The 12442-nt window shown below is 55.1% G+C and overlaps 13 non-coding genes across 13 annotated transcripts; all 13 read left to right on the top strand.

The window, feature by feature from the left end:
- Positions 1–508: 508 nt before the first annotated feature.
- Positions 509–627, top strand: LOC126088667 (5S ribosomal RNA). The gene has a single exon (XR_007520026.1). It is a non-coding gene; the product is annotated as a 5S ribosomal RNA (ribosomal RNA).
- An 856-nt stretch (positions 628–1483) lies between these two features.
- LOC126088666 (5S ribosomal RNA) lies at positions 1484–1602 on the top strand. Its single transcript, XR_007520025.1, has one exon. It is a non-coding gene; the product is annotated as a 5S ribosomal RNA (ribosomal RNA).
- Positions 1603–2449: 847 nt separating this feature from the next.
- Positions 2450–2568, top strand: LOC126088665 (5S ribosomal RNA). The gene has a single exon (XR_007520024.1). It is a non-coding gene; the product is annotated as a 5S ribosomal RNA (ribosomal RNA).
- Positions 2569–3420: 852 nt separating this feature from the next.
- Positions 3421–3539, top strand: LOC126088664 (5S ribosomal RNA). The gene has a single exon (XR_007520023.1). It is a non-coding gene; the product is annotated as a 5S ribosomal RNA (ribosomal RNA).
- Positions 3540–4385: 846 nt separating this feature from the next.
- LOC126088663 (5S ribosomal RNA) lies at positions 4386–4504 on the top strand. The gene has a single exon (XR_007520022.1). It is a non-coding gene; the product is annotated as a 5S ribosomal RNA (ribosomal RNA).
- Positions 4505–5356: 852 nt separating this feature from the next.
- LOC126088661 (5S ribosomal RNA) lies at positions 5357–5475 on the top strand. Its single transcript, XR_007520020.1, has one exon. It is a non-coding gene; the product is annotated as a 5S ribosomal RNA (ribosomal RNA).
- Positions 5476–6326: 851 nt separating this feature from the next.
- On the top strand, positions 6327–6445 carry LOC126088660 (5S ribosomal RNA). The gene has a single exon (XR_007520019.1). It is a non-coding gene; the product is annotated as a 5S ribosomal RNA (ribosomal RNA).
- An 850-nt stretch (positions 6446–7295) lies between these two features.
- LOC126089093 (5S ribosomal RNA) lies at positions 7296–7414 on the top strand. Its single transcript, XR_007520435.1, has one exon. It is a non-coding gene; the product is annotated as a 5S ribosomal RNA (ribosomal RNA).
- An 849-nt stretch (positions 7415–8263) lies between these two features.
- On the top strand, positions 8264–8382 carry LOC126088659 (5S ribosomal RNA). Its single transcript, XR_007520018.1, has one exon. It is a non-coding gene; the product is annotated as a 5S ribosomal RNA (ribosomal RNA).
- Positions 8383–9228: 846 nt separating this feature from the next.
- On the top strand, positions 9229–9347 carry LOC126088658 (5S ribosomal RNA). Its single transcript, XR_007520017.1, has one exon. It is a non-coding gene; the product is annotated as a 5S ribosomal RNA (ribosomal RNA).
- An 858-nt stretch (positions 9348–10205) lies between these two features.
- On the top strand, positions 10206–10324 carry LOC126088657 (5S ribosomal RNA). The gene has a single exon (XR_007520016.1). It is a non-coding gene; the product is annotated as a 5S ribosomal RNA (ribosomal RNA).
- Positions 10325–11175: 851 nt separating this feature from the next.
- LOC126089092 (5S ribosomal RNA) lies at positions 11176–11294 on the top strand. The gene has a single exon (XR_007520434.1). It is a non-coding gene; the product is annotated as a 5S ribosomal RNA (ribosomal RNA).
- Positions 11295–12132: 838 nt separating this feature from the next.
- On the top strand, positions 12133–12251 carry LOC126088656 (5S ribosomal RNA). Its single transcript, XR_007520015.1, has one exon. It is a non-coding gene; the product is annotated as a 5S ribosomal RNA (ribosomal RNA).
- The last annotated feature ends 191 nt before the right edge of the window (positions 12252–12442 follow it).

Genomic DNA, 12442 nt, shown 5'->3' with positions numbered 1-12442 from the left:
TGCGCTGTCATATGGACCACGACCCGAGCGGCAGTCGAGCAAAGTCGGGACAAGTCGGGACGGGGACAGGGACAGGGATAGGAATGGTGCGAATGCACTGCAAACTACGCAGACACCTGGTGTGAGGCGAGGCGAGGCGAGGCGAGGCGAGGCGAGGAAGCCCACATCGCTACCAGTGGGCCCTCCAGCACGACACTGCCACACCCCGCACAGGCCCTCCGCTGAACACCAGGGACAAGATGCGTCCTCCGCTAGTGTCGAAGGCTGCACGCGCCCAGCGAATGACAGGGGGTGCAACGAGCAGCAGTGCGTCTCACACACGCGGCGGTGCGCCCGCCAATTCGGCCGTCACTCTGCTGGGACGCCGGGCGCGCCTCCCCGCGCCGTCCTCGAGGAACTGGCGGTTGCGGAAGGAAGCGCTTTCGTCAAATGCGGCCGAAAACTAACATTTTGTGTGTTGGGAGAAAAGCCGAACGCGAATTCTGCCGTGCTCCTACATTAGATGAGCGCCAACGGCCATACCATGATGAATACACCGGTTCTCGTCCGATCACCGAAGTTAAGCATCATCGGGCCCGGCTAGTACTTGGATGGGTGACCGCCTGGGAAACCCGGGTGCTGTTGGCTCCCTTCCTGTTTTTTTTTTTTTTTGTTATGTCGCCATCCCAAATTTCAAACTACCTTTCTGTTGTGACAAAGATGCTTCCTTAAGCCTTTTAAACTACTGTAATGGTACGAAAATGCAGTAATTAACTCAGTTTGAGGGAGAATGTGCTAACCAAGTTTGCCAAAAAGACTTTGAAAACGACAAAACAGTACGAATCGGCAGGTGATTTCTGAAATACGTCACCGCCTATTGTTGTGTAGGAGTGTAGAGTTCCAAATTTGATTTGTAACCACGAATTTATTCCTTAGTCGTCTCGTCTCGTCTCGTCTCGTCTCGTCCCGCAGACGTTTGTCGTGCTTGCGCTGTCATATGGACCACGACCCGAGCGGCAGCGAGCGGCAGTCGAGCAAAGTCGGGACAAGTCGGGACGGGGACAGGGACAGGGATAGGAATGGTGCGAATGCACTGCAAACTACGCAGACACCTGGTGTGAGGCGAGGCGAGGCGAGGCGAGGCGAGGCGAGGAAGCCCACATCGCTACCAGTGGGCCCTCCAGCACGACACTGCCACACCCCGCACAGGCCCTCCGCTGAACACCAGGGACAAGATGCGTCCTCCGCTAGTGTCGAAGGCTGCACGCGCCCAGCGAATGACAGGGGGTGCAACGAGCAGCAGTGCGTCTCACACACGCGGCGGTGCGCCCGCCAATTCGGCCGTCACTCTGCTGGGACGCCGGGCGCGCCTCCCCGCGCCGTCCTCGAGGAACTGGCGGTTGCGGAAGGAAGCGCTTTCGTCAAATGCGGCCGAAAACTAACATTTTGTGTGTTGGGAGAAAAGCCGAACGCGAATTCTGCCGTGCTCCTACATTAGATGAGCGCCAACGGCCATACCATGATGAATACACCGGTTCTCGTCCGATCACCGAAGTTAAGCATCATCGGGCCCGGCTAGTACTTGGATGGGTGACCGCCTGGGAAACCCGGGTGCTGTTGGCTCCCTTACTGTTTTTTTTTTTGTTATGTCGCCAGCCCAATTTTCAAACTACCTTTCTGTTGTGACAAAGATGCTTCCTTAAGCCTTTTAAACTACTGTAATGGAACGAAAATGCAGTAATTAACTCAGTTTGAGGGAGAATGTGCTAACCAAGTTTGCCAAGAAGACTTTGAAAACGACAAAACACTACGAATCGGCAGGTGATTTCTGAAATACGTCACCGCCTATTGTTGTGTAGGTGTGTTGAGTTCCAAATTTGATTTGTAACCACGAACTTATTCCTTAGTCGTCTCGTCTCGTCTCGTCTCGTCCCGCAGACGTTTGTCGTGCTTGCGCTGTCATATGGACCACGACCCGAGCGGCAGCGAGCGGCAGTCGAGCAAAGTCGGGACAAGTCGGGACGGGGACAGGGACAGGGATAGGAATGGTGCGAATGCACTGCAAACTACGCAGACACCTGGTGTGAGGCGAGGCGAGGCGAGGCGAGGCGAGGCGAGGAAGCCCACATCGCTACCAGTGGGCCCTCCAGCACGACACTGCCACACCCCGCACAGGCCTTCCGCTGAACACCAGGGACAAGATGCGTCCTCCGCTAGTGTCGAAGGCTGCACGCGCCCAGCGAATGACAGGGGGTGCAACGAGCAGCAGTGCGTCTCACACACGCGGCGGTGCGCCCGCCAATTCGGCCGTCACTCTGCTGGGACGCCGGGCGCGCCTCCCCGCGCCGTCCTCGAGGAACTGGCGGTTGCGGAAGGAAGCGCTTTCGTCAAATGCGGCCGAAAACTAACATTTTGTGTGTTGGGAGAAAAGCCGAACGCGAATTCTGCCGTGCTCCTACATTAGATGAGCGCCAACGGCCATACCATGATGAATACACCGGTTCTCGTCCGATCACCGAAGTTAAGCATCATCGGGCCCGGCTAGTACTTGGATGGGTGACCGCCTGGGAAACCCGGGTGCTGTTGGCTCCCTTCCTGTTTTTTTTTTTTTTTTGTTATGTCGCCATCCCAAATTTCAAACTACCTTTCTGTTGTGACAAAGATGCTTCCTTAAGCCTTTTAAACTACTGTAATGGTACGAAAATGCAGTAATTAACTCAGTTTGAGGGAGAATGTGCTAACCAAGTTTGCCAAGAAGACTTTGAAAACGACAAAACACTACGAATCGGCAGGTGATTTCTGAAATACGTCACCGCCTATTGTTGTGTAGGTGTGTTGAGTTCCAAATTTGATTAGTAACCACGAACTTATTCCTTAGTCGTCTCGTCTCGTCTCGTCTCGTCCCGCAGACGTTTGTCGTGCTTGCGCTGTCATATGGACCACGACCCGAGCGGCAGCGAGCGGCAGTCGAGCAAAGTCGGGACAAGTCGGGACGGGGACAGGGACAGGGATAGGAATGGTGCGAATGCACTGCAAACTACGCAGACACCTGGTGTGAGGCGAGGCGAGGCGAGGCGAGGCGAGGCGAGGAAGCCCACATCGCTACCAGTGGGCCCTCCAGCACGACACTGCCACACCCCGCACAGGCCCTCCGCTGAACACCAGGGACAAGATGCGTCCTCCGCTAGTGTCGAAGGCTGCACGCGCCCAGCGAATGACAGGGGGTGCAACGAGCAGCAGTGCGTCTCACACACGCGGCGGTGCGCCCGCCAATTCGGCCGTCACTCTGCTGGGACGCCGGGCGCGCCTCCCCGCGCCGTCCTCGAGGAACTGGCGGTTGCGGAAGGAAGCGCTTTCGTCAAATGCGGCCGAAAACTAACATTTTGTGTGTTGGGAGAAAAGCCGAACGCGAATTCTGCCGTGCTCCTACATTAGATGAGCGCCAACGGCCATACCATGATGAATACACCGGTTCTCGTCCGATCACCGAAGTTAAGCATCATCGGGCCCGGCTAGTACTTGGATGGGTGACCGCCTGGGAAACCCGGGTGCTGTTGGCTCCCTTACTGTTTTTTTTTTGTTATGTCGCCAGCCCAATTTTCAAACTACCTTTCTGTTGTGACAAAGATGCTTCCTTAAGCCTTTTAAACTACTGTAATGGAACGAAAATGCAGTAATTAACTCAGTTTGAGGGAGAATGTGCTAACCAAGTTTGCCAAGAAGACTTTGAAAACGACAAAACAGTACGAATCGGCAGGTGATTTCTGAAATACGTCACCGCCTATTGTTGTGTAGGTGTGTTGAGTTCCAAATTTGATTTGTAACCACGAACTTATTCCTTAGTCGTCTCGTCTCGTCTCGTCTCGTCCCGCAGACGTTTGTCGTGCTTGCGCTGTCATATGGACCACGACCCGAGCGGCAGCGAGCGGCAGTCGAGCAAAGTCGGGACAAGTCGGGACGGGGACAGGGACAGGGATAGGAATGGTGCGAATGCACTGCAAACTACGCAGACACCTGGTGTGAGGCGAGGCGAGGCGAGGCGAGGCGAGGCGAGGAAGCCCACATCGCTACCAGTGGGCCCTCCAGCACGACACTGCCACACCCCGCACAGGCCTTCCGCTGAACACCAGGGACAAGATGCGTCCTCCGCTAGTGTCGAAGGCTGCACGCGCCCAGCGAATGACAGGGGGTGCAACGAGCAGCAGTGCGTCTCACACACGCGGCGGTGCGCCCGCCAATTCGGCCGTCACTCTGCTGGGACGCCGGGCGCGCCTCCCCGCGCCGTCCTCGAGGAACTGGCGGTTGCGGAAGGAAGCGCTTTCGTCAAATGCGGCCGAAAACTAACATTTTGTGTGTTGGGAGAAAAGCCGAACGCGAATTCTGCCGTGCTCCTACATTAGATGAGCGCCAACGGCCATACCATGATGAATACACCGGTTCTCGTCCGATCACCGAAGTTAAGCATCATCGGGCCCGGCTAGTACTTGGATGGGTGACCGCCTGGGAAACCCGGGTGCTGTTGGCTCCCTTCCTGTTTTTTTTTTTTTTTTGTTATGTCGCCATCCCAAATTTCAAACTACCTTTCTGTTGTGACAAAGATGCTTCCTTAAGCCTTTTAAACTACTGTAATGGTACGAAAATGCAGTAATTAACTCAGGTTGAGGGAGAATGTGCTAACCAAGTTTGCCAAGAAGACTTTGAAAACGACAAAACACTACGAATCGGCAGGTGATTTCTGAAATACGTCACCGCCTATTGTTGTGTAGGTGTGTTGAGTTCCAAATTTGATTAGTAACCACGAACTTATTCCTTAGTCGTCTCGTCTCGTCTCGTCTCGTCCCGCAGACGTTTGTCGTGCTTGCGCTGTCATATGGACCACGACCCGAGCGGCAGCGAGCGGCAGTCGAGCAAAGTCGGGACAAGTCGGGACGGGGACAGGGACAGGGATAGGAATGGTGCGAATGCACTGCAAACTACGCAGACACCTGGTGTGAGGCGAGGCGAGGCGAGGCGAGGCGAGGCGAGGAAGCCCACATCGCTACCAGTGGGCCCTCCAGCACGACACTGCCACACCCCGCACAGGCCCTCCGCTGAACACCAGGGACAAGATGCGTCCTCCGCTAGTGTCGAAGGCTGCACGCGCCCAGCGAATGACAGGGGGTGCAACGAGCAGCAGTGCGTCTCACACACGCGGCGGTGCGCCCGCCAATTCGGCCGTCACTCTGCTGGGACGCCGGGCGCGCCTCCCCGCGCCGTCCTCGAGGAACTGGCGGTTGCGGAAGGAAGCGCTTTCGTCAAATGCGGCCGAAAACTAACATTTTGTGTGTTGGGAGAAAAGCCGAACGCGAATTCTGCCGTGCTCCTACATTAGATGAGCGCCAACGGCCATACCATGATGAATACACCGGTTCTCGTCCGATCACCGAAGTTAAGCATCATCGGGCCCGGCTAGTACTTGGATGGGTGACCGCCTGGGAAACCCGGGTGCTGTTGGCTCCCTTACTGTTTTTTTTTTGTTATGTCGCCAGCCCAATTTTCAAACTACCTTTCTGTTGTGACAAAGATGCTTCCTTAAGCCTTTTAAACTACTGTAATGGAACGAAAATGCAGTAATTAACTCAGTTTGAGGGAGAATGTGCTAACCAAGTTTGCCAAGAAGACTTTGAAAACGACAAAACACTACGAATCGGCAGGTGATTTCTGAAATACGTCACCGCCTATTGTTGTGTAGGTGTGTTGAGTTCCAAATTTGATTTGTAACCACGAACTTATTCCTTAGTCGTCTCGTCTCGTCTCGTCTCGTCTCGTCCCGCAGACGTTTGTCGTGCTTGCGCTGTCATATGGACCACGACCCGAGCGGCAGCGAGCGGCAGTCGAGCAAAGTCGGGACAAGTCGGGACGGGGACAGGGACAGGGATAGGAATGGTGCGAATGCACTGCAAACTACGCAGACACCTGGTGTGAGGCGAGGCGAGGCGAGGCGAGGCGAGGCGAGGAAGCCCACATCGCTACCAGTGGGCCCTCCAGCACGACACTGCCACACCCCGCACAGGCCCTCCGCTGAACACCAGGGACAAGATGCGTCCTCCGCTAGTGTCGAAGGCTGCACGCGCCCAGCGAATGACAGGGGGTGCAACGAGCAGCAGTGCGTCTCACACACGCGGCGGTGCGCCCGCCAATTCGGCCGTCACTCTGCTGGGACGCCGGGCGCGCCTCCCCGCGCCGTCCTCGAGGAACTGGCGGTTGCGGAAGGAAGCGCTTTCGTCAAATGCGGCCGAAAACTAACATTTTGTGTGTTGGGAGAAAAGCCGAACGCGAATTCTGCCGTGCTCCTACATTAGATGAGCGCCAACGGCCATACCATGATGAATACACCGGTTCTCGTCCGATCACCGAAGTTAAGCATCATCGGGCCCGGCTAGTACTTGGATGGGTGACCGCCTGGGAAACCCGGGTGCTGTTGGCTCCCTTCCTGTTTTTTTTTTTTTTGTTATGTCGCCATCCCAAATTTCAAACTACCTTTCTGTTGTGACAAAGATGCTTCCTTAAGCCTTTTAAACTACTGTAATGGTACGAAAATGCAGTAATTAACTCAGTTTGAGGGAGAATGTGCTAACCAAGTTTGCCAAAAAGACTTTGAAAACGACAAAACAGTACGAATCGGCAGGTGATTTCTGAAATACGTCACCGCCTATTGTTGTGTAGGAGTGTAGAGTTCCAAATTTGATTTGTAACCACGAATTTATTCCTTAGTCGTCTCGTCTCGTCTCGTCTCGTCCCGCAGACGTTTGTCGTGCTTGCGCTGTCATATGGACCACGACCCGAGCGGCAGCGAGCGGCAGTCGAGCAAAGTCGGGACAAGTCGGGACGGGGACAGGGACAGGGACAGGAATGGTGCGAATGCACTGCAAACTACGCAGACACCTGGTGTGAGGCGAGGCGAGGCGAGGCGAGGCGAGGCGAGGAAGCCCACATCGCTACCAGTGGGCCCTCCAGCACGACACTGCCACACCCCGCACAGGCCTTCCGCTGAACACCAGGGACAAGATGCGTCCTCCGCTTGTGTCAAAGGCTGCACGCGCCCAGCGAATGACAGGGGGTGCAACGAGCAGCAGTGCGTCTCACACACGCGGCGGTGCGCCCGCCAATTCGGCCGTCACTCTGCTGGGACGCCGGGCGCGCCTTCCCGCGCCGTCCTCGAGGAACTGGCGGTTGCGGAAGGAAGCGCTTTCGTCAAATGCGGCCGAAAACTAACATTTTGTGTGTTGGGAGAAAAGCCGAACGAGAATTCTGCCGTGCTCCTACATTAGATGAGCGCCAACGGCCATACCATGATGAATACACCGGTTCTCGTCCGATCACCGAAGTTAAGCATCATCGGGCCCGTCTAGTACTTGGATGGGTGACCGCCTGGGAAACCCGGGTGCTGTTGGCTCCCTTCCTGTTTTTTTTTTTTTGTTATGTCGCCAGCCCAATTTTCAAACTACCTTTCTGTTGTGACAAAGATGCTTCCTTAAGCCTTTTAAACTACTGTAATGGTACGAAAATGCAGTAATTAACTCTGTTTGAGGGAGAATGTGCTAACCAAGTTTGCCAAGAAGACTTTGAAAACGACAAAACACTACGAATCGGCAGGTGATTTCTGAAATACGTCACCGCCTATTGTTGTGTAGGTGTGTTGAGTTCCAAATTTGATTTGTAACCACGAACTTATTCCTTAGTCGTCTCGTCTCGTCTCGTCTCGTCCCGCAGACGTTTGTCGTGCTTGCGCTGTCATATGGACCACGACCCGAGCGGCAGCGAGCGGCAGTCGAGCAAAGTCGGGACAAGTCGGGACGGGGACAGGGACAGGGATAGGAATGGTGCGAATGCACTGCAAACTACGCAGACACCTGGTGTGAGGCGAGGCGAGGCGAGGCGAGGCGAGGCGAGGAAGCCCACATCGCTACCAGTGGGCCCTCCAGCACGACACTGCCACACCCCGCACAGGCCCTCCGCTGAACACCAGGGACAAGATGCGTCCTCCGCTAGTGTCGAAGGCTGCACGCGCCCAGCGAATGACAGGGGGTGCAACGAGCAGCAGTGCGTCTCACACACGCGGCGGTGCGCCCGCCAATTCGGCCGTCACTCTGCTGGGACGCCGGGCGCGCCTCCCCGCGCCGTCCTCGAGGAACTGGCGGTTGCGGAAGGAAGCGCTTTCGTCAAATGCGGCCGAAAACTAACATTTTGTGTGTTGGGAGAAAAGCCGAACGCGAATTCTGCCGTGCTCCTACATTAGATGAGCGCCAACGGCCATACCATGATGAATACACCGGTTCTCGTCCGATCACCGAAGTTAAGCATCATCGGGCCCGGCTAGTACTTGGATGGGTGACCGCCTGGGAAACCCGGGTGCTGTTGGCTCCCTTACTGTTTTTTTTTTGTTATGTCGCCAGCCCAATTTTCAAACTACCTTTCTGTTGTGACAAAGATGCTTCCTTAAGCCTTTTAAACTACTGTAATGGAACGAAAATGCAGTAATTAACTCAGTTTGAGGGAGAATGTGCTAACCAAGTTTGCCAAGAAGACTTTGAAAACGACAAAACACTACGAATCGGCAGGTGATTTCTGAAATACGTCACCGCCTATTGTTGTGTAGGTGTGTTGAGTTCCAAATTTGATTTGTAACCACGAACTTATTCCTTAGTCGTCTCGTCTCGTCTCGTCTCGTCCCGCAGACGTTTGTCGTGCTTGCGCTGTCATATGGGCCACGACCCGAGCGGCAGCGAGCGGCAGTCGAGCAAAGTCGGGACAAGTCGGGACGGGGACAGGGACAGGGATAGGAATGGTGCGAATGCACTGCAAACTACGCAGACACCTGGTGTGAGGCGAGGCGAGGCGAGGCGAGGCGAGGCGAGGAAGCCCACATCGCTACCAGTGGGCCCTCCAGCACGACACTGCCACACCCCGCACAGGCCCTCCGCTGAACACCAGGGACAAGATGCGTCCTCCGCTAGTGTCGAAGGCTGCACGCGCCCAGCGAATGACAGGGGGTGCAACGAGCAGCAGTGCGTCTCACACACGCGGCGGTGCGCCCGCCAATTCGGCCGTCACTCTGCTGGGACGCCGGGCGCGCCTCCCCGCGCCGTCCTCGAGGAACTGGCGGTTGCGGAAGGAAGCGCTTTCGTCAAATGCGGCCGAAAACTAACATTTTGTGTGTTGGGAGAAAAGCCGAACGCGAATTCTGCCGTGCTCCTACATTAGATGAGCGCCAACGGCCATACCATGATGAATACACCGGTTCTCGTCCGATCACCGAAGTTAAGCATCATCGGGCCCGGCTAGTACTTGGATGGGTGACCGCCTGGGAAACCCGGGTGCTGTTGGCTCCCTTCCTGTTTTTTTTTTTTTTTTTGTTATGTCGCCATCCCAAATTTCAAACTACCTTTCTGTTGTGACAAAGATGCTTCCTTAAGCCTTTTAAACTACTGTAATGGTACGAAAATGCAGTAATTAACTCAGTTTGAGGGAGAATGTGCTAACCAAGTTTGCCAAAAAGACTTTGAAAACGACAAAACAGTACGAATCGGCAGGTGATTTCTGAAATACGTCACCGCCTATTGTTGTGTAGGAGTGTAGAGTTCCAAATTTGATTTGTAACCACGAATTTATTCCTTAGTCGTCTCGTCTCGTCTCGTCTCGTCTCGTCCCGCAGACGTTTGTCGTGCTTGCGCTGTCATATGGACCACGACCCGAGCGGCAGCGAGCGGCAGTCGAGCAAAGTCGGGACAAGTCGGGACGGGGACAGGGACAGGGATAGGAATGGTGCGAATGCACTGCAAACTACGCAGACACCTGGTGTGAGGCGAGGCGAGGCGAGGCGAGGCGAGGCGAGGAAGCCCACATCGCTACCAGTGGGCCCTCCAGCACGACACTGCCACACCCCGCACAGGCCCTCCGCTGAACACCAGGGACAAGATGCGTCCTCCGCTAGTGTCGAAGGCTGCACGCGCCCAGCGAATGACAGGGGGTGCAACGAGCAGCAGTGCGTCTCACACACGCGGCGGTGCGCCCGCCAATTCGGCCGTCACTCTGCTGGGACGCCGGGCGCGCCTCCCCGCGCCGTCATCGAGGAACTGGCGGTTGCGGAAGGAAGCGCTTTCGTCAAATGCGGCCGAAAACTAACATTTTGTGTGTTGGGAGAAAAGCCGAACGCGAATTCTGCCGTGCTCCTACATTAGATGAGCGCCAACGGCCATACCATGATGAATACACCGGTTCTCGTCCGATCACCGAAGTTAAGCATCATCGGGCCCGGCTAGTACTTGGATGGGTGACCGCCTGGGAAACCCGGGTGCTGTTGGCTCCCTTCCTGTTTTTTTTTTTTTTTGTTATGTCGCCATCCCAAATTTCAAACTACCTTTCTGTTGTGACAAAGATGCTTCCTTAAGCCTTTTAAACTACTGTAATGGTACGAAAATGCAGTAATTAACTCAGTTTGAGGGAGAATGTGCTAACCAAGTTTGCCAAAAAGACTTTGAAAACGACAAAACAGTACGAATCGGCAGGTGATTTCTGAAATACGTCACCGCCTATTGTTGTGTAGGAGTGTAGAGTTCCAAATTTGATTTGTAACCACGAATTTATTCCTTAGTCGTCTCGTCTCGTCTCGTCTCGTCCCGCAGACGTTTGTCGTGCTTGCGCTGTCATATGGACCACGACCCGAGCGGCAGCGAGCGGCAGTCGAGCAAAGTCGGGACAAGTCGGGACGGGGACAGGGACAGGGACAGGAATGGTGCGAATGCACTGCAAACTACGCAGACACCTGGTGTGAGGCGAGGCGAGGCGAGGCGAGGCGAGGCGAGGAAGCCCACATCGCTACCAGTGGGCCCTCCAGCACGACACTGCCACACCCCGCACAGGCCTTCCGCTGAACACCAGGGACAAGATGCGTCCTCCGCTTGTGTCAAAGGCTGCACGCGCCCAGCGAATGACAGGGGGTGCAACGAGCAGCAGTGCGTCTCACACACGCGGCGGTGCGCCCGCCAATTCGGCCGTCACTCTGCTGGGACGCCGGGCGCGCCTTCCCGCGCCGTCCTCGAGGAACTGGCGGTTGCGGAAGGAAGCGCTTTCGTCAAATGCGGCCGAAAACTAACATTTTGTGTGTTGGGAGAAAAGCCGAACGAGAATTCTGCCGTGCTCCTACATTAGATGAGCGCCAACGGCCATACCATGATGAATACACCGGTTCTCGTCCGATCACCGAAGTTAAGCATCATCGGGCCCGTCTAGTACTTGGATGGGTGACCGCCTGGGAAACCCGGGTGCTGTTGGCTCCCTTCCTGTTTTTTTTTTTTGTTATGTCGCCAGCCCAATTTTCAAACTACCTTTCTGTTGTGACAAAGATGCTTCCTTAAGCCTTTTAAACTACTGTAATGGTACGAAAATGCAGTAATTAACTCTGTTTGAGGGAGAATGTGCTAACCAAGTTTGCCAAGAAGACTTTGAAAACGACAAAACAGTACGAATCGGCAGATGATTTCTGAAATACGTCACCGCCTATTGTTGTGTAGGAGTGTAGAGTTCCAAATTTGATTTGTAACCACGAATTTATTCCTTAGTCGTCTCGTCTCGTCTCGTCCCGCAGACGTTTGTCGTGCTTGCGCTGTCATATGGACTACGACCCGAGCGGCAGCGAGCGGCAGTCGAGCAAAGTCGGGACAAGTCGGGACGGGGACAGGGACAGGGACAGGAATGGTGCGAATGCACTGCAAACTTACGCAGACACCTGGTGTGAGGCGAGGCGAGGCGAGGCGAGGCGAGGAAGCCCACATCGCTACCAGTGGGCCCTCCAGCACGACACTGCCACACCCCGCACAGGCCCTCCGCTGAACACCAGGGACAAGATGCGTCCTCCGCTAGTGTCGAAGGCTGCACGCGCCCAGCGAATGACAGGGGGTGCAACGAGCAGCAGTGCGTCTCACACAGCGGCGGTGCGCCCGCCAATTCGGCCGTCACTCTGCTGGGACGCCGGGCGCGCCTCCCCGCGCCGTCCTCGAGGAACTGGCGGTTGCGGAAGGAAGCGCTTTCGTCAAATGCGGCCGAAAACTAACATTTTGTGTGTTGGGAGAAAAGCCGAACGCGAATTCCGCCGTGCTCCTACATTACATGAGCGCCAACGGCCATACCATGATGAATACACCGGTTCTCGTCCGATCACCGAAGTTAAGCATCATCGGGCCCGGCTAGTACTTGGATGGGTGACCGCCTGGGAAACCCGGGTGCTGTTGGCTCCCTTACTGTTTTTTTTTTTGTTATGTCGCCAGCCCAATTTTCAAACTACCTTTCTGTTGTGACAAAGATGCTTCCTTAAGCCTTTTAAACTACTGTAATGGAACGAAAATGCAGTAATTAACTCAGTTTGAGGGAGAATGTGCTAACCAAGTTTGCCAAGAAGACTTTGAAAACGACAAAACACTACGAA

This window comes from Schistocerca cancellata, chromosome 6 (genome assembly GCF_023864275.1).
Source record: "Schistocerca cancellata isolate TAMUIC-IGC-003103 chromosome 6, iqSchCanc2.1, whole genome shotgun sequence".
In the NCBI taxonomy this organism is placed as follows: Eukaryota; Metazoa; Arthropoda; class Insecta; order Orthoptera; family Acrididae; genus Schistocerca; species Schistocerca cancellata.
The sequence above is the reverse complement of the archived record's forward strand: the minus strand, read 5'-3'. Positions and strand labels throughout refer to the sequence as shown.